This window comes from Narcine bancroftii, chromosome 6, assembly GCF_036971445.1.
Source record: "Narcine bancroftii isolate sNarBan1 chromosome 6, sNarBan1.hap1, whole genome shotgun sequence".
Taxonomy (NCBI): Eukaryota; Metazoa; Chordata; class Chondrichthyes; order Torpediniformes; family Narcinidae; genus Narcine; species Narcine bancroftii.
This window is the reverse complement of record NC_091474.1, coordinates 78132170-78152931: the sequence shown is the minus strand read 5'-3', so window position 1 is coordinate 78152931 and position 20762 is coordinate 78132170. Positions and strand designations below refer to the sequence as shown.

At 42.0% G+C, this 20762-nt stretch overlaps 1 protein-coding gene across 5 annotated transcripts in view; it reads right to left on the bottom strand.

The window, feature by feature from the left end:
* Positions 1-20762, bottom strand: part of kcnma1a (potassium large conductance calcium-activated channel, subfamily M, alpha member 1a) — a 743259-nt gene that overhangs the window by 683362 nt on the left and 39135 nt on the right. The window lies entirely within an intron of this gene.

Genomic DNA, 20762 nt, shown 5'->3' with positions numbered 1-20762 from the left:
GCTAGTCATCGTCCTCGAGAGCAATGACTATGAAACATAAAAAGAAACATCCCATTACCTTCAGAGAAGATTCCTGATCTTAACCTGATCTGGGCTGATATGTGATCTCAGATCAAAACCTGACCCTTAGCTGTCCTTTACAATGTTCAGCAAATGACTCATAAACTCAGGTAGCACGAATAATTAAAATTGGCCTTGCTATTTGTCATCCTCGGCCTGTGAACTAATAAAAGCAAATCCAGTAGAAACAAACACCTGAGGCTGCAATTTATTGAATCAAAACTTTTCCCGATAAAATAAAAGCTGGCTGAATGTTATTTTCTCAATGAGCAGATCTCTACTCAGCCACAGGATCATTGGGGCTCTCTTCCCACCACGAAGAACATCTACAACACTCGATGCAGACAAAAGACAATAAACATTGTGAAGGTCTCCACACACCCCTCATGTAAACCGTTCTCTCTTCTGCCATCTGGTAGAAGGTACTGCAGCACTTGGGTCCTTACATCCAGATTGGGCAAGAGCTTTTTCCCTCAAGCCATCAGACCCCCTGCACATTTGGGGATTGGGTACCGTGGAGTGTTAATATACAAGCCCTAATATTTTAAATGTATTGAACTATCCTAACCTATATTTAAGTAAATATGTTCCATGGTCCTGGAGAAACACAATCTCATTTTCACCATGCGAGCATGGAATGAACAATAAATAAAGATGACTTGACTTGATACAAGAAAGATTAGATCAGCCCTTCACTCACATTGAAAAAGAAAATGTCAAAATGGAACAGTGCAGGGAATGTAACAGAGTCCAGCATAGTTCATTGACTTCCAAGGACCAAGGTGACAAAAATAATTTGAAAAAGAATTACTTTGAGCACGGAAAAAAAAATGCTGATGGCAGCAATGAACCATGGGGAATTTCACAATCACAAAGAGACCAGCTGAAAAATAAAACCAGGTCAATCTCAAAAGGCCTTTGCAATTGCAATCAGAGTATTACATAAAATATGCAGTGTGGAAACACACACTAATCTGAGGTGGTGTTTACGTTCCCATCCGGGTCTCTCACCACATCTCCCTGGCACATTTTCTCTCTTATATGAATCACTGACAATTTATTTTTGTGAGTATCAAATCAACTGAACCAGTCGAGTTTCAACTGAACACTGAGGCAGAGAAAAGCCCAAAAAATACGATCAAGCACGGAGGGATAGAAACGAAATCACCACCCTGTGTTACAAACCACCCAATCTCATCACAGCTATGGTGGAATGACTCCAAATTTCAGAAGTAAAACTTGAAAGTCTGCAGACACAAGAAACTCAGCAGGTCAAACAGTAGCAAAGATAAAGATGCATAGTCAGTGTTTTGGGCTCCAGCCCTTTATCAAGGTGTGAGCAAAATGTGGGCAGCCGGTGCCATTCTTATGATCCTGTGGATTAAGCTCTGATCAATTTCTCTGCAGTAACCGTAGCACGGTGTGATGCAGCCGGCCAAGAGGCTCTTGATAGAGCCCCCGTAGAAGGTTCACATAATGGTGGCCTTGCCTGCTTCATTCTTCTCAAGAGGTGCAGAGGCTGTTGCACCTTCCTGACAAATGAGGAGATGTATGTCTACGATAGGTCACTTATTAAGTGAACTGCATGGAACTTGGTGCTCTCCACACTCTCCACCACAGAGTTATTGATATGTAGCTGAGGGTGGTCTTTCCTAATCCTCCTGAAGTCCATGATCATCTCCTTCATCTTGCCTTCATTGAGTGGACAAGACAAAGGATATTATTTGACCAAATTTCAGAAGCAGAGAATAAAATGCAGCCATGATATTCAAAATTGTTCCTTATTATACCTTCAACATTGCAAATGTTTAGGTTAAGTATGCCCACTCAATAACTCATCCTAATCTGTTAAATAATTAACATCAATAACTATGTAAATTCCAAATAAATTCCTAATGGGATACACTGATGTTATGGTCAGTAAGGGGCTCAAGTGGTAGAGCCAAGCCCTCTCCTCCCACCCCACCCTCTCCCCCCGGTCTTTGGTACCTATAACTCCCAAAAAATGCAGTCAACAATATAATCCAAACCACAGCATATCTGCACATGGCAACAACATGACCATGACAATCAGGTTTTATGGGCTAGAGTTAGACGTTGGTCAGGAATAGCCCCTCAGCGACCTTTAGGAGTTTTTTTTAATATGACCTCGAGAGATCTGCCAAAGTCTGGTACAAAAGTCAGCACTTCCCACAGAGCAGAAAACTCCTCAGTATTGAATAGGGGCATTAGCCCAAATCTGGAATGTTACTTGAACCTACAAACGTGCGACTCAGAATTAATAGTATTGCATACTAAGTCAGAGTAATTAAGGTGTGAACACTAATCCTATATTAATTACCGACATTTTTTTTAAAAAAGTCTCCCCACATTCTCAACTCCTCCCTGATCCTACCACCCAAATATACACGCAAGTGAAGGAGCAGTGGCTCGTGTTTTTTGAGATGCGAGAGGAAACTCCAGCACCACGTGGCCACAGGGAGAAGCTGCAAACTCCACACTGTCAGGATCAACTAGATCAAGATCAAATCCAGGTCACAGGAGCAGAGAGGCACAAGCTGCATCTTGACAACAAGTACACTAGCCTCCAGCTTCAAGCATACAGTCTCAGGATGAATTCTCTCAACTCCCCATTTTTATGCCATTGCCAATTTCTGACATCAGCACTGTGGACCTGCGTCCAATCACCTCCGAGGGTTCAGATTTCATACTCAGATCCAGACAGCAAACAAACCCTTCGATTTCCTGCCAGATTAAAGCACACAGATCTCAAGGGTGAAGTTTCCATGCACAGATCAATGTAGGCAACCCATTTCCCATTTTACAACTCAAGTTACTGAATGTTTACAACAACAAATGAAAAGTCACATCAACATAATTCATTTGTTTTCAACCACTTCATTATAAGGTTACCACAGGAAATTAGGAGCACAGCATGATCCAAAAATACAGCAGGGGGAGAAATTCTATTGTCCGCAAACCACCACATGAATTATGCAGCTCCATGGTATTGTGTTAGGCTAGGTAACAGATGAATGACATGAATTATTTAAAGTCTGTATCAGGTTTTATTGGTTGATAGGTTATTCCTATTTAACAATCCCTGTTTTGTGTTAGGTAAGAGGAAAGGTTTGCAGCATGGAAGAGTTTACCATCCCAATTCTTACTTCCATAAGACATTAAAGCAGAAATAGGCTATTCAGCCCATTGAGTCTGGCCCATCATTCAATCATGTGCTCCATTTTCCCACAGCCCACCCTTCTCCCCATAACCTTGATGTCCTGGCTAATCAAGAACCTATCAATCTCTGCCTTAAAGACACCCAATGATCTGGCCTCCACAACCAATTCCACAGATTTACCACCCTCTGGCTGAAGAAATTTCTCCACATCTTTTTTCTACGTGGACACCCTTCAATCCTGATCCCTCACATCTGAGACTCTCCCACCATGGGAAACAACCTTTCTGCATCTATTCTGTCCATGCCTTTCAACATTCGAAATGCTTCAATAAGATCCCCCTTCATTCTCCTAAATTTCAGCGAGTGCAGGCCAAGAACCGGAAAATGTTCTTCATGTGATAACCCTTTCATTCCCAGAATTATACTTGTCAAAGGATTAGACAAGTATAATCCATGCACCAGGTTTTCTTTAAACAAAATAATTGGACAGATCCCACCACAGGAAAACACATGAGATGCAGCTAATGATCAGGAAATACAAGAGGAATATCAATCTCTGAGTGAGGCTGCTCTGCCATTCAATGTTAAAATGATAAGACACCACCAGTAATACTTCAGCGCTGAAAAGAGTTTAATCCATTTTGTCAATTAATTTTTCATTTCTATTACCAAGGCCAGTATTTATTTACCAACCTTCAATTGCCCTTGGGAAGACAGATGTGCGTTGGAGTCATGAACCCCTCAAATCCTTGTACTAAAAGTCATTTCACAATGTTTTTGCTTTTTATTTTGGATATATAGCACGGTAACAGGCCCTTAATGCCCAAGATCCCGTGCTACCCAATTGGTCTCCAACCTCTGTACATTTTGAACGGTGGGAGAAAACCAGAGCACCCAGAGGAAACCCACACAGACACGGGGAGAACGTACAAACTCCTCACAGACAGATTTGAAGCCCCAGTCACTGGCACTGTAACAGCGTTGCACTAACTGCTACGCTAACCATTTTTTAATGGAGAGTTCCAAGATGGAGACCCAAGGACAATGAAAGAACAGCAATACATTTCCAACCTGTACATCTGCAAATAGTGGTGTTCCCATGCACTTGTGAACGTTGCCCTTACAGGTGATGGTGACTGTAGTTTGAGGAAGTGCTCTTGGAGCAACCTCAGTGAGTCACTGCAGTGTATTTTGTATATGATTAACACTATTGCCAGGGTGCATCAGAAGTGGAGGAAATTAATGTCTATTGGTAAAAGTGAGATGTTTTGCCTTGGATGCTGTTGAGTGTCTCAAGCATTGGACCCACATTCCAAGTCCTGATGAGAATTACATCATACTCTTGCCTTGTGCTTCGTGCATATGGTGGTGAGGCTTTAGGGAATCTGGTGAGGATTCACCAAAGGATATCTGGCTTTTGAAGTCATGGGATTGACATGCGCAACTGGGTGTCAGTGATGACTTAATGTTCATTTGGAGATTTTCTGATTGAAGTTGGTGATCGCCTGACACTGGTGGACCACAAATGGTATCGTCACTGATAGCTTATGCCTAAATGCTTCCAACCACCATCAAGAAAAATTAGATATTTCGATTTGGCCACTCATTAAAATTGTTGAAAAGATTTGCACTTATAAGGCAGATGACAATAACATATCATGTTATGTTGAATAATTTTTTCCAAATGTCCCTCACAGAGAGAGCTTGTAATTGTTCCAGTCATCTTTGCTCTGTTTCTTCTGCACCTTTAAGCTTCATTCTGGAGGCAATTAGACCAGGTACAGCAGGGCAATGTTCTGTGTCTGGCAACACCTCAAGCTTCCTCAACTCTCAGCTCAGATCATATCAACTCCTGTCTGAGTAGTGACATGGACCCATTCCAATTTGCCTACCACAGCTACGGGTCCATGGCAGATGCCACCTCTACACAAAGCTCTGGAACACCTGGACACTAAAGATGCATACATCAGGATGCCCTTTATCACTCACAGTTTGGCATTCAACACCATCATCCCCTCAAAACTGATCTGCAAACTCCAAGTCCTGGGCCTCAACACCCATTCTGCAATTTCATCTTAGATTTCCTCACCTCCAGACCCCAATCAGTGTGAATTGGCAAGACCATCTCTCCACAATCTCCACAAGCACCAGAACACTACAGGGCTGCATACCCTGTTCTACTCGCTTTACACCTATGACTGTGTAGCTTGGTACAACAATAACACCATTTACAAATTTGCTAATAATAGCAGAGTAGTGGGTTGTATCAAAAGGAACAAAGTCAGCATACAGGAGGGAGGCTGAAAATGTAGTAAATTATGTACTGACAACAACCTCACACTCAATGTCAACAAAACCAGGAAGAGAAAACCAGAGGTGTACAACCCAGTGATCATTGAGGGATCAGAGGTGGAGATGGTGGGGAGTCCCCATCACAGAGGACCTTTCCTGGACCCAGCATATGAATGGCACCATGAAGAAAGCACGTCTACTTTCTCAGGAGTTTGCGGAGGTATTGGTGCTACAAGACTTTCACCACCAGGTTGAGTAATACTTGCTATCCCTCAACCATCAGAGTCCTCAACAACAGACTCATTCAGCAACTCACTAACTTTGCATATTATTTATAACTAAATATTTTTTTCTGCATTGTAGAGTCAGCTTGTTTACTGTTCTTTCTTTGTTTACATTTCTCTGTTTAGTATATGTACCTTTTTTTCCTGGAGTACAGCTTACAGGTACTGGTAAGTCCAAATTCTGACTGGCCCACGGGAAAAATAATCTCAGAGTTGTATGTGAGGTCATCTATATACTCTGACTATAAATTTGAACCTTGAACTTTAAAAACTCTTCAGCAGAAGAGTCGGGCAAGTGCGATCAAAATTAAAGAACAACTGGCACTTCTTCTGAATTCTGACTCAGTAATGTTTGAGTCAGTTACATTTGAGTCATTGTAAACACAATAAAATCTCTGATGGCTGGCAATAAGATAGCAGAAAATAAAATGGGTAAAAAAATAGTTTAAAATGGGTGTGCCTTGCCGTTAGTTCTCCCTTCATGCAACATGAAGTCTCAAACAACCAGAAAACTCGCTTATCTGGCATCTACCAATCCTATAGGTTCTGGATACCTGGCTTGCAAAATTTTCTCTGTCAATCAATCCCAAGAGTTCTAGACCACATGATCACAATGCTCCAAATCAAATCAGAAAGCTAATAAACTATTTTTCTTTCAACTATTGTCTTTAATTGTTAACCATAATAACATATTAGGCTATGGAAGCAATTAAAATCACTACATCAGATCTGGTTCATTTTCATTATATTTTTAAAACCACTCAGTGATTACACAGTAATTTGAGGACCAATAAATGTACTGTAACTTACTTCATACTTGTTAGTTGACAGCACTCTCCAAAAGTGAATACATCTCAATCTTCTGTTTAAAGTGAATGGGAGTCAATCAACCAAAGTGAATAGATTCATTAACACAATTCAACTTCAAATGCAGCGGCATTTGTGTCATAGACATCCCAAAGCAAGAAATATCAAATGCTCTGAATGTAGAAACTGATTTTTTATCAAAGCATACATACTTAGAAACAAGTGAAACACGAAAGTCTGCAGACACCATAGTTGAACTGAAAAACACGATGCCTGAGAAACTCAGCAGGTCAAACAGTGTCCTTTATAAAGATAAAGGTATAGAATCAACATTTCGGGCTTGAGACCTTCATCAGGGTAAAGGGCTCAAGCCTGAAATGCTGGTTATGTATCTTTAACTTTGCTATATGAAGTCTACTGTCTGACCAGCTGAGTTTCTCCATCATTGTCTTTATATTGAGAAACAAGCTGCTGGAGAAAGTCAGTGGGTTGAGCAGCATCTGTGGGAGGAAAGAAATTGGCCCGACCCAAAGTGTCAGAATGTTTTCCTCTCCATTCCCCACCCCACTGATGCTACATCACCCATCGAGTTCTACTAGCAGTTTGTTTTTCTTAGCTCCAGGCTCTTGTATCTGAGGAACACAGTTCAAGGATTGTACTGATCAGACACACACCAAACCGTATGGAAAGAATCATTCACTGGTGCAGACAACAATAGGAATAAATTACATTCTTTTGTCGATCCAACAATCTGTCTCTCCACATCAGTGGTTTGATACAGGAGCAAGAAACCCATGGAGCAACTGTGCAGGACTGGTGAGAAGGCAATTCTGGTCATCCCATTCCAGGAAGGTTGTGGATGCTTTGGAAAGAGATTTACCAGAATGTTGCCTGAATTAGTTGGGAGAGACTGGACAAACTTGTTGTTTTCTCTGGAGTGAAGGAGATGGGGTATGATGAAGGTGTATGATGGGAAGCATTTTAATTTTACATACAGAATGGTAACAGGCCTCTTTGGCCCACAAGCCCATGCCGACCAATTGACCGACAACCCGATACATTTTTAAAGGTGGGAGGAAACTGGAGCATCAGGAGGAAACCCACACAGGCACCTGGAGAACAAACAAACTCCTTACAGGCAGCGCCAGGTCCGAACTCAGGTCGCTGGCGCTGTGACAGAGTTGGACTAACCACTACACTAACCGTACTGCCATTGATAAGAATCAGAATCTTTTCCCCAGAGCAAAAAAGCCCAGACTAGAGGACATGTGTCTGAGGACAAGAGGAGGAAGTTTAAGGGAGTTGTACAGGTCAAATGTTTTTCTCAAGAGAGTGGTGGGTGCCTGTAACTGGCTGCCAGGAGAAGTAGTGAATGTAGGTACAATAGTTTAGAGGCTTCTTTAAAAAAAAACAGATGAATATGAAGTGATGGGAGCAATATTCAGCAGAATTTTAGTTGATCTGGACATCATGTTCAGCACAGACAGAGGGGACGAAGGGCCTGTGCCAGTTTGTACAGTTCCATGTCCTATGTTCTCTTATGCGTAGTTTTGGTCACTGAGCTAAAGGAAATATTATCATTAAGATGGAAAATATTCAACAGAATATTGCCTGGACTTAAGGGCTTGAATTGCAAAAAGAGGCTTGATAGACTGGAACCTTTTTTTCCCTGAAGTCGAGGAGGCCAGGAAGGGAGGAGGAGCAAACCTAATTGGTTTATAAAATCATGAGGGGAACAGATAAGATAAATTGGCAAAACTATTTTTCTCCTGAGTTGGTGAATCAAAAGCTAAGGTGAAGGTGACCACAGAGGCACCTTCATTGCACAGAAGCTGGTGGGTATATGGACCGAGCTGCCAGCGGAAATGGTTGCAGGGGGATAATTGTTACTTTCAAACCGCATTGAGACAGGTTCAATAAAACTCCTGGTATCCGGAATTCAAGAAACCGGCAAAATAAAAATAAAAAAAATCAAGGGAAGCCCATCTAAAAAATTAAGATATATAAGAAAATAATTGGTAAAATATGTAAATTTACATTTGTTAAAGTAAATATTCTCTGAGATAACACAAACCTTTGGTGAAGATGGGAGCAAATATTTAGCCAGCGAAGAGCCTTGATCGGGTTTTGCTTGTAACAGCTGTTTGAATTAAGCTGTGTGAAACAGCAATGGCATCGCCCAGGATGATGCCGCTCATCGTTGGTGTCTCCTTATCCCTGCTTAGTAGGGGTTGCCCTGGTCAGAGGCTTTACCTGTAAACTTTGTGGGGGGGGGGGGGGTTAATTATCTATAATGTTATTGTTTGTCTTTTGGGCAGCCCCGTGGAGGGGGAGGAACCTGCAGATGCAGCGACGGTTAAATGTTTTCAAAGAATGTGACTGAAAATAAAGTAAAATGCTCTAAGGTTTATCCAAGTGTATTAATCCAAGTGTAGTTTGTTCAGTGTAAGTAGAGAATAGTATTTTTGTTTTTAAACTGTTTATTCTTAATGCAGGTGTATTAGTTAGACATTGTAAGAACAAGTCTCAACCGGAAAACTTGCTTGTCCAGCACCCATGGGTGCTGCACACCAGGGGTTTTACTGCACATGGACAGGAAAGATTTAGATACATTTGGGCAGAATGCTGGCAAATGGGACTGGGACGGTTGGAGCATTGGAAGCTTGGCTGAAATCAAAGGTTATACCAGCTATAACTTGAGATAAAACCATGCAGAGAACCACAGTAACAGCCTTTTATCTGGATTTAATATTTCATTGCTGTTGGTCTCCAGAGAAAAGAATGTTCGCTCTCTGAAAGTCTGAGGCTTTCGAATCCAACTAATCTCCTGAATCAACCACACGCCAATCAGTAGGTGCTTCACACACAGAATTAGTGTTAAGACAGCATCAACTGCAGTGACAAATTCTGGCAAAGGAACAAGTGATTATAAACTTAGTCGAACGCCTTTGCTATAGTGATAAACACAGCAACAAAAAAAAATTCAGCCACATCTTTTAAACGCAAGCTGACTTGATGACAAGCCAATTTTGAAGATTATAGATAGATGCTGATTACACAGACCACATTTCCATACTTGAGTAGCCTTATGTAATCACACTGCTTTTCTCTATTCAGGTTAAATTGTGGTTTGGAAAGGAAACCAAATAATTGGGCAGCAGCAAAATATACAAAGTCCTAACCACATTTGTTGGAATGTGTGATTTATTGAGTAACAGTGGAGAGGTTAATCCCAGCTCCGTGTGCGACATGGGAGTTGTCATGCTTCATTCAAAGCTGTTGAAGTACCTTCCAGGTGTTGTCACCCAGGCAAAAAGAAAGGGCAACCTGTCTGGGCATATCAAGATCCCACCAATGTGCAATACCTTCACAGCGCCAGCGATCAAGATCAGACCGGGGTTCGACCCTTGCACTGTCTGTAATGAGTTTGTATGTTCTCCCCATGTCACCGGGGACTTCACCGTTCCAAAAAAAAGGGGTGTCAATTGGGCAGCACGGACATGTGAGCCAAGATGGTCTGTTACAGTGCTGTATATCAGGCAACATCCATAGGTAGAAATGGCCAATGTTTAGGGTCTGCACCCTAAATCAATGATGACCAGGCCATCTGTTTTGACTGAAGGGTGAGTACTGGCCAGGGCAAGGGAGGGTGGGAGGAATGGTGAGCGACTGTTCTTTAAATTGCTTTTGTAGTATCTTTAACACCCAAGAATCTAGGGGTGAGTCAGAATCAGAATTTATTGTCATAAACATGTCATGAAATTTGTTGTTTTGCGGCAGCTTCACAGCGTGCACCTTTCTACAAATCACCTTACAAAATAAATAAAAATAGTGCATAAAAGGTTAAAGTAAGGCAGTATCTTTGGTTCATTGTTCATTCAGGAATCTGATGGTGGAGGGGATGAAGCTGTCCTTGGGCCACGGGGTGCTCGTCTTCAGGCTCCTGTACCTCCTTCCTGATGGGAGCAGAGTGAAGAGGGCATGGCCTGGGTGCTGGGGGTCATTGAGAATAGAGGCTCCTTTCTTAATGATGTCCTTTAGATGTCCTCGATAGAGTGAAGACTGACGTCGCCGGCCGAGTTAATAATCCTCTGAAGTTTTTTTCTTCTCCTGAGAGTTGGTACCTCCATATCAGACAGTGATGCAACCAGCCAGAATGATCTCCACCTGTAGAAGTTTCCGAGAGTCTTCGGTGACATACCAAATCTCCTCAAATTCCTCACAAAGTATAGACTCTGCAAGCCTTCTTCATGATTGCATCAACACGGACGCTCCAGGACAGATTTTCAGAAATGTTCACACCCCGGCATTTGAAGTTCTTGACCCCCTCCACTGCTGACTCCTCGATGATGTGCATGTCTTTACAACACCCCCTCTCCCCCTACCTCTTTGAAGCTCATGTTTCCCTCATCAGACTCCTGGATGAATTCCTGTCCTATACATCCCAAATTTTACATCCTGCCCCTGGGTTCTCACCAGCCTCCTTCCTCCCAACTCCAAACCCTGCTTTGATTTAAAAATCATTCTCTGATCGCTCTTGAGTTCATCTCACCCTGCTTCTGTGGCTACTTTCCTTATCTCTGTCCCAAAGTCTCCTGAAAAATCTCAGCTGCCCTGTGCAGATATATCAGCATTTCCCTCCTTAATATTCAGGAGATTGGTGAACCCCCAACAAAGTAATGTAGAAAACAGATCATTGCAGAACAAAACATCATCAAGTCAATTTTAACTAACAACATCTGCCTGCACATGGTCCACCTGTTCACATTTCTGTCCAAATACTTCAAACCATGCTCTTCCATCTGTTTCCCACCATTTCACTCCAGACACCTACCATTCTCTGTAAAAGCTTCTCTTGGAAATCTCTTAAATTTTCTCCTTTAAGCCTAAAACCCCTGGTACCCAGCACCTATGGGGATTGGTAGATTCCAGATTAAGTTCCGTATAGGTTACTTGAAACTGCATGTTGTGTGATTGGTGAACTAACAGCAAGGTGCTACAATTTTAAACTTCAGTAATTTTTACCTATTTATTTCTCGTGATTTTTTTTGTCAGTTGCTTGAATTCCGGATAACAAGGGTTTTACTGTAGTAAAACACAGAGGTCTACAGACACAATGGTTGAAGTTAAAACACAAAGCTGGAGAAACTCAGCAGGTCAAACAGTGCACTTTATGTAGCAAAGATAAAGATACATAACCAACGATTCAGGCTTGAGCCCTTCATCAAGGTATGTAGGCAGGCGTCTGTACAAAATGGTGGGGGGCAGTGGGAGGAACACAGTCCCATTGGCAGGAGGTAAGAGGTAGATAAGAGATGGGTGCAGACCAACAGACAGGAAGAGGAGCTCTCTGAATGGAGAACTGGAGGAAAGAAGACAGAGGGATGGGGAAGAGAAGGAGAATGGAGAGTAGGCTAGCAGTAACTGGAGAAGTCAATGTTAATGCCACCCCATTGGAGTGTGTCCAGACGGAAAACGAAGTGGCATTCCTCCAATTTGACAATTCCACTCGAAAAAATAAAGCAACCTGTAACGTGTTGACCAGAACTACATGCAAGTCCAGTCCCAAACCCCTCACAGCTGACCAATGTTGTGACGCTCCAGTTTCTGAGCATTTCCCAGCAGTTACTCTTGTAAACTGCCCCTTGGACCCCGCGCTAGTTTAGATCCTCTGCAAGACTCGTCACTTCAAAGGAGAGGAACTGCAGTGAGGGAGAGAGGAACGCTTCAGGGAAATTATACATTTTTTCTATATTTAAATAATTTTCCTGTCTTTTGCTGATGTTTTAACTGAGATAATTCTTTCATCTGTAATCAATTCACTTCCTTATTTTCATCAACTTTGACCACATTCAGGGTCAGGGATTGCCTGTAAGAGCATTTTGATGGGCTTGTGACCTTGCCAGGAAGGTTAAAGCCTGCCCCTCGCCAAAGGATCCACTCAAGAAAAGAGTGGGTTTAGTGGGCAATCCAATGACAAAGCACTCGCATCCTCAAATCTTTCACCACCTCGGGACACTGATTCCCAATTTTATTCACTCGTCCATGACAGCATTAACTGCAGCCAAACACCAAAACTTCCTTCGAATTCGACCTAAGAATCTGCATGCATGACATCACATACAACCCTGAGATTCTTTTCCTTGTGAGCCAGACAGAATTACCACTTACTGGTAGGGCAAAAAATTGCACTCAGCAGTACGGCAAGGCAATTTGAAGAAACCATTCAAAGGTTTATAACTGATGCCCTATAGCATGACAGGCACTTTATCCATCAATTGTTTAGCTGAAGGAGGGATAGGCTTTAATTTTTTTTTTCCAGTGCTACTTCTCCCTTGACAAATCATTAAGTAACTTGAGAAGACCCAAGACCTGCTCCCCCATGGAATTTAATCACAACAAACATCTCAAAAAGAACTGGATAACATTGTCCTCTTAAAATATTAAATCAGATACACTTGAATAGTTTTGAATTTACAAAGCAAACATGACTTGAAGATGGGGAGGAGAAGTAGTTGAAGTGGTTGGTGTGTCTAAAGGGTGTTCTTTTTCTGCGCATGTCAAATCTTGCTGAATATGAAAATATTCCCCACCTCACCAGCCATTTTAAGTGGCTTGAATTTTCCCTGTAAAAAATATCCTTTTAACATTGTGAAAGAAGAAATAAACAGATAAAATTGGTTGACTATTCAGTGTGCAAGTTATAGAACAAGAGAACAGTTTTCTAACATCCAAATGTGTTCAGATTTGAGAAAAAAAAATCAGTGAAGGATGGGGGAAAACTGTCAAATGTCCTTCCTCAGAAAATCTCGATGTGGAAAAGGTTATCCTCTTCAACATGTTGGTAATGCGCCCAAGATATGCAGCACAGAAATCGGCTCCAACTCTCCTGAGCTTGTGCCATTTCCAAATTTGGTCCCCATTGAAGAAAGAATTTCAGTGGATATATACAATGTACGCTACAATAAATTCATTCTCATCATCTCTTTAAATCTTTCCTGTTCACGTATCTGTCTAAATGTCAGTTAAGCATTACAATTGTAGCCACCTCTAAAACACTCTGAGACAACTTGTTCCATATACGCCCTGCCCCCCCACCACCGCACCCACAGAAGTCAATAGAACTCTTCTTTAATTATAAATTAAGAGGATATCCACAGTCTTTTACAAGAGAGTTGGAGACAAAAGAAAAGATTGTTCATTGACAGAGCCACAGTTCCAAATGAAACCTTGTTGTCTCTGAACTGTCAGCATTTCTCATAACACTTTCCTGGACCCAACACACAGTGAAGAAAGTACATCAACGTCTCTATTTCCTCAGGAGTTTGTGGAGGTTTGGCAAATTTCTACAGATGTGTGGTGGAAAGTGTCCTGACCAGCTGCTTCACAATCTGGTGTGGGAACACCCACACCCCTGAATGGAAAGCCCTGCAAAAGGTCGTGAGCACAGCCCAGGAGAAACCCTCCCCACCATCCAGAACATCTACAGGCAATGCTGCGGTCAGAGAGCAGCAGCAAACATCATCTAGCACCTGCTCTGTTCTTGCTGCTACCATTGGGACAGAGTTATAGGGGCCACAAGACTCACCCCACCAGGTTCAGAAACAGCTGCTCCCCATTCCCCATCAGACTCCTCAACAACAAACTCAATCAGGGGCTCATTTAAGGGCTCTTACTTTTGCACTTTATTGATTGGTTTTCTTTGTATTCCAGCCAATTTGTTTACATTTCATTGTTTACATGTGTACTTAAGCTTTTTTTGCACTACCAATAAGTGATAATTCTGCCTGGCCAGCAGGAAAAAGAATCTCAGGGTTGTATGTGATGTCCCGTATGTACTCTGACAATAAATCGGAAATCTGATCTGCCGTCCACACAAGGCTGCTTGGGACTTGTAGAGGCCTCATGCTTCTTAAACCAGCAAAGGGTTACTGGTAACACAGGCACCTGGGCACAGGTTGACACAATATCTGCATGACTATTCATGTTTGTGATAATTCCCTTACTGGCAAGTACAGAAGATTGGCAAAGATTGGTATCATCAAAAAGATTACATATTTAAAGGGTCATTAATTACTCCTTATATTGCTTTTTAATGCTTTCTGGGATCACATCTCACCCTTGGTCCACAGATGCCACACTACTTCTCAACTCACCACAATGCAGACATGATTGCAAAGCAGCACGGTTTAGCGAGGTGGTTAGCGCTATGCTGATACAGTGCCAGGACATGGGTTCAAATCCCACCCTGCCTGTTGAGGAGTTTGCATGTTCTCCCTGGGTCTGCATGGGTTTCCTCCAACCCTTCAAAACATACCAGAGGTTGTAGGTTAATTGGGTGTAATTGGACGGCACTGGCTCGTGGGCCAAAAGGACCTGTTACCCTGCTGTATTTCTAAATTTAAATTAAATTAATACAGGCACAAAATGCCAATTTCTACCAGTTTCAATAATGTACAGTCTAACTATCCTTGCTTAAAGATCACTATGCAGTGCAGCTCTCAACAGGGACATCTCCGTGGCAACCAAATATTATCCAATAGCTCCATTAAGAAAAAGCTGCAGGCTGCAATGTAAATATATTGGTGTTGAACATTTTCTTTTTTAAAGATACTCACACAAACTGGTCTCTGTTGCACTGGAAAAGATAGTAACTTTAATTGCCAGAGGCTCCTTCACATGGTGTTGCTTTTTTTCCAAACCGATATTTCTGTGGCAATCGATTTTCCAAAATGTCAATTATTCCAATATCAGCTCTCCCCAGAATGCATCAATAACAGGCACATTTGAAGTCTAGGTGAACCAAGATCGCTAACGTGAACCAACTGGTCATGAACCTTGAACTCGTTGAGGAAATATTGCAGTGAATCTTTGTTGTTTATTAACACCTTCCAAATATAATGCAGTGGCTCCAATCCTATTTAGGCTGAAACTGCAGTGGGATCCATTTGCAAAATGCACTGGTTACTCACTTGGCTACTTCTATAACACCTCTACCATCTGAGGAAGACAATGGGAGTGGAGCATTGATAGATTCCCAACTCCTCAAACAGAAATATATTGCCGTTTATTTTTGTTGTTACTGGATACAAGTCCTGAAACTCTGTACGCAACAGCACCATGGGAGCACCATCGCCGGGACTGCTGTGGTCCAAGAATGATAGATGGCTCACCACCTCTCAAGGGCAAAAAAGAACGAGCAAGAAACCCTGGCCTTGCCATCCATGCCCACAGCCCGGAGAATACAGAGAAAAAGGAAAACAATGGATTGCTGGATCACCATCTGGATTTATTTATCTTGAGTCATTTGCTACCATAAGACACAGGAGAAGAATTAGGTAATTTGGCTCATCAAGTGTGCGCCACCATTCAAATCATGGCTGATGTGTTCTTCCTCTCAACCCCATTCTCCTGTCTTCTCCATTTGAAACCTCAAGAACCAAGCAACTTCCACTTCAAATTTTAAATTTAAATTTTGACATACAGCATGGTTCCTGGCCCTTTCAACCCAATTGGCCTACAACCCCTGGTACATTTTGAATGGTGGGAGGAAACTGGAACCCCTGGGGAAAACCCACACAGACATGGGGAGAAGGTACAAACGCCTTACAGACAGTGCTGGATTCAATCCCTGGTTGATGGTGCATTAACAGCGGTGTGTTAACTGCTGCGCTAATCATGATGATGTCATAGTTCTATAGACCCAGATCTTTAACACCCTGTGCTCCATTTTAGCCTTCTAACACCTTCTGTGGAAAAGTAAATGCTTCATTTCGGAACTCTGACAGGTAGATTCTAAACAATTCAGGTTAACAGATGTGAACAAATTGCTTGTGAAAGATGGTCCATTAGCAGGATTCCCACAGTGACAGGTAACCAATATTTCAGATTGCTGGAGCATCACAAGTACATTTTTTTAATTCTGGAAAATATGATATGGGCCCTCGCCAAGTCTCATAACCCAATTTGATTGACTGCTGTATGCTCAAGTCTTGCCACAAAAATATCACAGCCTTTGACAACCATTTAACGGCTGCAAGCCAAAGTACTCACTGTGTTCCCAAAGTCACAAATGGTGTCAAACATCAATTAAAACTACTCAGAAAGAAATAAAAGATGCTTTGCTATTATATCAGAAAACAACTAAATACATGTGCAAAATCAAAATAACATCAAGTTAACTAACCTGAAGACCACTTCTGAATACCTTGGCTTTGACTTGGTCATTTAGCCTGAACTACACAACCAACTCGTTGTTTCTCTGCTAATTCTGAGATCAAGAAATTATTATTTCCATTGAGCACCCTGACGATTTAACTGCTAATTGTTCATCTTTAGCACTTTACCTTGGAGATTTCATACTTTAAGCGAGATTCCGGCAAGGAAATGCAAGCTTCCCTGTGGCATCTGATTGATTCAGGGAACACATATGAAGAGTGCTTCCTTATTAGCCCTCATCAGCACTCTGGGATTACCATACTTCAATCGAAATGAGGCAACTGGGATTTCAGACATTCGCGTTTCACTCCATTCACTGTGAAATCGCTCGGAGGGATGCCAACCCTGAAGAGGTTCTCCTCCTCCCTCCAAAAATAGTTCTGAGAGAGCCTCTCTCACTGTTCCCCTTCTGCACTCCCTGCAGCTCTCCATCTCTCCCACCAGGCTCACTTCCACAGACACGTGCCCTTCCTGCTACTCATCCTCCATCCATGCTCAATTATCACCCTTTGTCTGTTGGTCTGAGCTCCTCACCCTGTCTTTTTTTTTCCTTTTAATTCAGGAATTTACCTGCTTTTGACTCATACTTTGAAAAAGGTCTCAGGCCCAAAACTTAGGTAATAGATCTTGACCTCCTGTGGGCGCTGCAAGACCTGCTGAGTTCTTCCAGCATTTCTGTGTTTTCACCGCAATCACAGCACCTGCAGACTTGCATGTTTCACTGCATCGTCACATTGTTGTGTGCTGGAGTTTGCTGGACACAAGGTTTTTTTCAGAAGAGTGACCACACACCAAACATACTCCAATGGCTGCTGTTGGCCAAAGCAACTTTAGAAATCCAAGTCTCTGTGGGATACAGACCATCTGGGACAAGCCATAAGCATTCAAAAGGACATTACTAAACAATTACTGCTGTGATATTAATTATTACCAATTAGCATTTTGTAAATAATTATCCAAAAACCTGGCGAGTGATCCACTGTTTGTAAATCTCTGTCGCCACGATCTGTATTGACCTGCCATGAGTGTACAGTGGAGGGAGATTTAGAAGGTTCCCTGAATTGGAGAATTGGCAGGGCTTCCTGCAGGGTGAATGTAATTGGATTGTTTCTTCAGCACAGACATGATAGTTTGAATCAAACAGGAATCTGAGCAGCTGCAGAGGCTACAGGAGAGTTGGAGGCAAATCAACAGGCACTCAGTGTCTCTGAAGGGACTCTTTTTCATTTCTCTTTCTCTGACTGTAAGGACTGTAATGATGACTCTTCACTTGCCTTACGGCAGACAAAATAAAATTTCAAATATATTACATCTTGCATTCCAGGCTGCAAGAGTACAAGCTGAGGGACGCACTGAGGTTTGGAGCAGCCAATGTGAGGGTGCTGTGGGGAAGGTCCACAGTCTACAGTCCTCCCATCACAGGGTATTGAGGGGCTGAACCCAAGGGGAAGTCCTTCAAACAACTGAGGTGGGGGGGGGGAGGAAAGAAACGACAAGGTGTCACAGTGGTGGTAACGGGGTCTGGAGAGAACAAATGTAACAATGAACATTGATGAGAATGTATGGATATCACTGACATTATGAGAGTAAAATGTCTTGAATGGTTTTATTATAATTTATAAAGTATATTTTGGGGGGAAAATATTACATGAGGATGAAATAAATCTTGAATCTTGATTATCTGAATGGCTTCCCTCCTTACTGTCTGATTCCAAGATTTGAAGGCCGCATTTGTGCTTATCTGAAAAACCTTTTAAGGATTCTTGGTGGAAAGCAAAATAAAAATTATAGGTATCGTAAATCTGAAATAAAACCAGAACAACTCAGCAGGTCAGGCAGCATCCACGTCCACAAATAAATATAACAAATCCAAGCAAGGTTTTCACTTGTGGCCTCAGGAGAGATTTGCCAGTCATTAGGTAACCTAATTCCTGCCAATCAACACAAAAGCCTGACCTGTCAGTGAGTGGCAGAATCTGCGGGAGTGATGACGGGAGTGTGGGGTGTATAAAATGAGATCAGAATCAGGTTTATTATCATGAATTTGTTGTTTCGCGGCAGCAGTATTGTGCAGAGCAAGATGCAAAATTACTCTAAATTATAATTCTGTAAATACAGTACAAAGATCAAATAAATGAAGAGTAAAAGTGAGGTTGTGTCTATAGTATCATTGTCTGTTCAGAAATCTGAGAGCAGAGGAAAAGCAGCTGTTTTTGTGTACCTCTTCAGGCTCCTGTACCTCCGTCCTGAAGGTAGCAGTGAGAGGGCATGGCCTGGGTGGTGAAGATCCTTGAGGATAGAAGCTGATTTCTTAAGGCACCGACTCTTAAAAATGTCCTTTACTGAGTGAATTCTAATGCCAAAGATTCTGCTGGCTGAGTTTATGGATATATAAATGTACAGTTTATGGATTCACTAGGCCAAAGAGGCTATTCCCATGCTCTCTAACTCCAAAGAATTTTTTTACATGGAGAAGCTGTCTTAACGTCCAACGCACAATCTACATAAAAGGGAAAAATCGGAAATGTCGATTCAGTGTTCACACTGAGTTCTTTTATGTAGCGAGCCGGGTTCCCAGGGCAAAAGGGGTTGGATGTGAAACACTGCAGCACTGCCCTCTCCTGTGAAGTAGAACACGCGTGCCAGAAAGGGAATCACTTTTATTATGATTTTAGCTGAGTCCACGATCATTTGCAATGATTTGTGTTAAGGATTGGCTGTTAAAAAAAAGATATCTGCATTTATAAAACACTTTGCTGGGCCTCATAATGTGCATTTCAGCCAATGGAGCACCCATTGAAGAGTTGCCATTGATGGCGTGGTTACATCAAGTAGAAATGAAGATTTCTCGAGCACGAAGGCCATTGTCCCTAATCACCACAATTGTTGGATTTTATTGTACATTATAAACTATGGAACAGTACAAAAAATTGGAAGTGAGGAAGCTTGTCCACAAAGGAAAATCAAGCTTCAATCATTCACTGCAATTTATTGCAAGAACTCTCTCGCCATTCCACCAGTTTTGACTTTGGCAAGAAATTCAATTGGTACACTGGCTGTATACCTTCTCCTGAGTTTGGGATTGGGTAAATATTGTGCTTCCTGAAAATTTCAACCCATTTGAAGCTTGGAAAGGATCAACATCACAGTTCGCCATTGAGTTTGCAACCTCTTTAACTGGAACAGTCTCTTTTAATTTTAAAATTCACACGCTTTGGTCGCAGGGTGAGGACATCATCACGTCATCAGCCATCCCCCTATTGAGCTGGTTTCAGCACTCGTCAGTTTAAGCAGAAGGGTGGGCGACTTCACTCCACCTTTGACCCAAGGTCCCTTGACGAAGGAAACACAGAGTGAAATGGATCTGCCAATCCACCTTTTCTGCATTCATGCAGGTAAGAGAAGCGTATAAAAGCCAGAGGAAAGTTGTCTTGAAGGTTCTATGTAAAAGGGGCTTATAAGAAACAATGACATCCCCTGTTTACAAGAGGTATTCACAGTCTGCTTTCCCTTTGGGTTATGGGGAGAAGGCCAGGTAGTGGGGTTGAATGGGAAAATAGATCCACTCATGAAAGCTTTTGGCATCTTAGCCTTCATAAATCAAAATATTGAGTACAGGAGTTGGGATGTTAAGGTGAGGTTGTATAAGGCATTGAAGAGGCCAAATTTGGAGTATTATGTGCAGCTCTTGTCGCCAAACTATAGGAAGGATATCAGTAAGAGCAAAAGAGAGTAGGAAATATTTGCTAGGATGTTTCCAGGACTTCAGTAGTTGAGTTTCAGAGAAAGATTAAACAGGTAGAGACTTTATTCCTTAGAGCATAGAAGAATGAGGGGAGATTTGATAGAGGTTCACAAAATTATGAGAGGAATTGACAGAGCAAATGTAAGTAGGCTCTTTCCTCATAGATTAGGAGAGA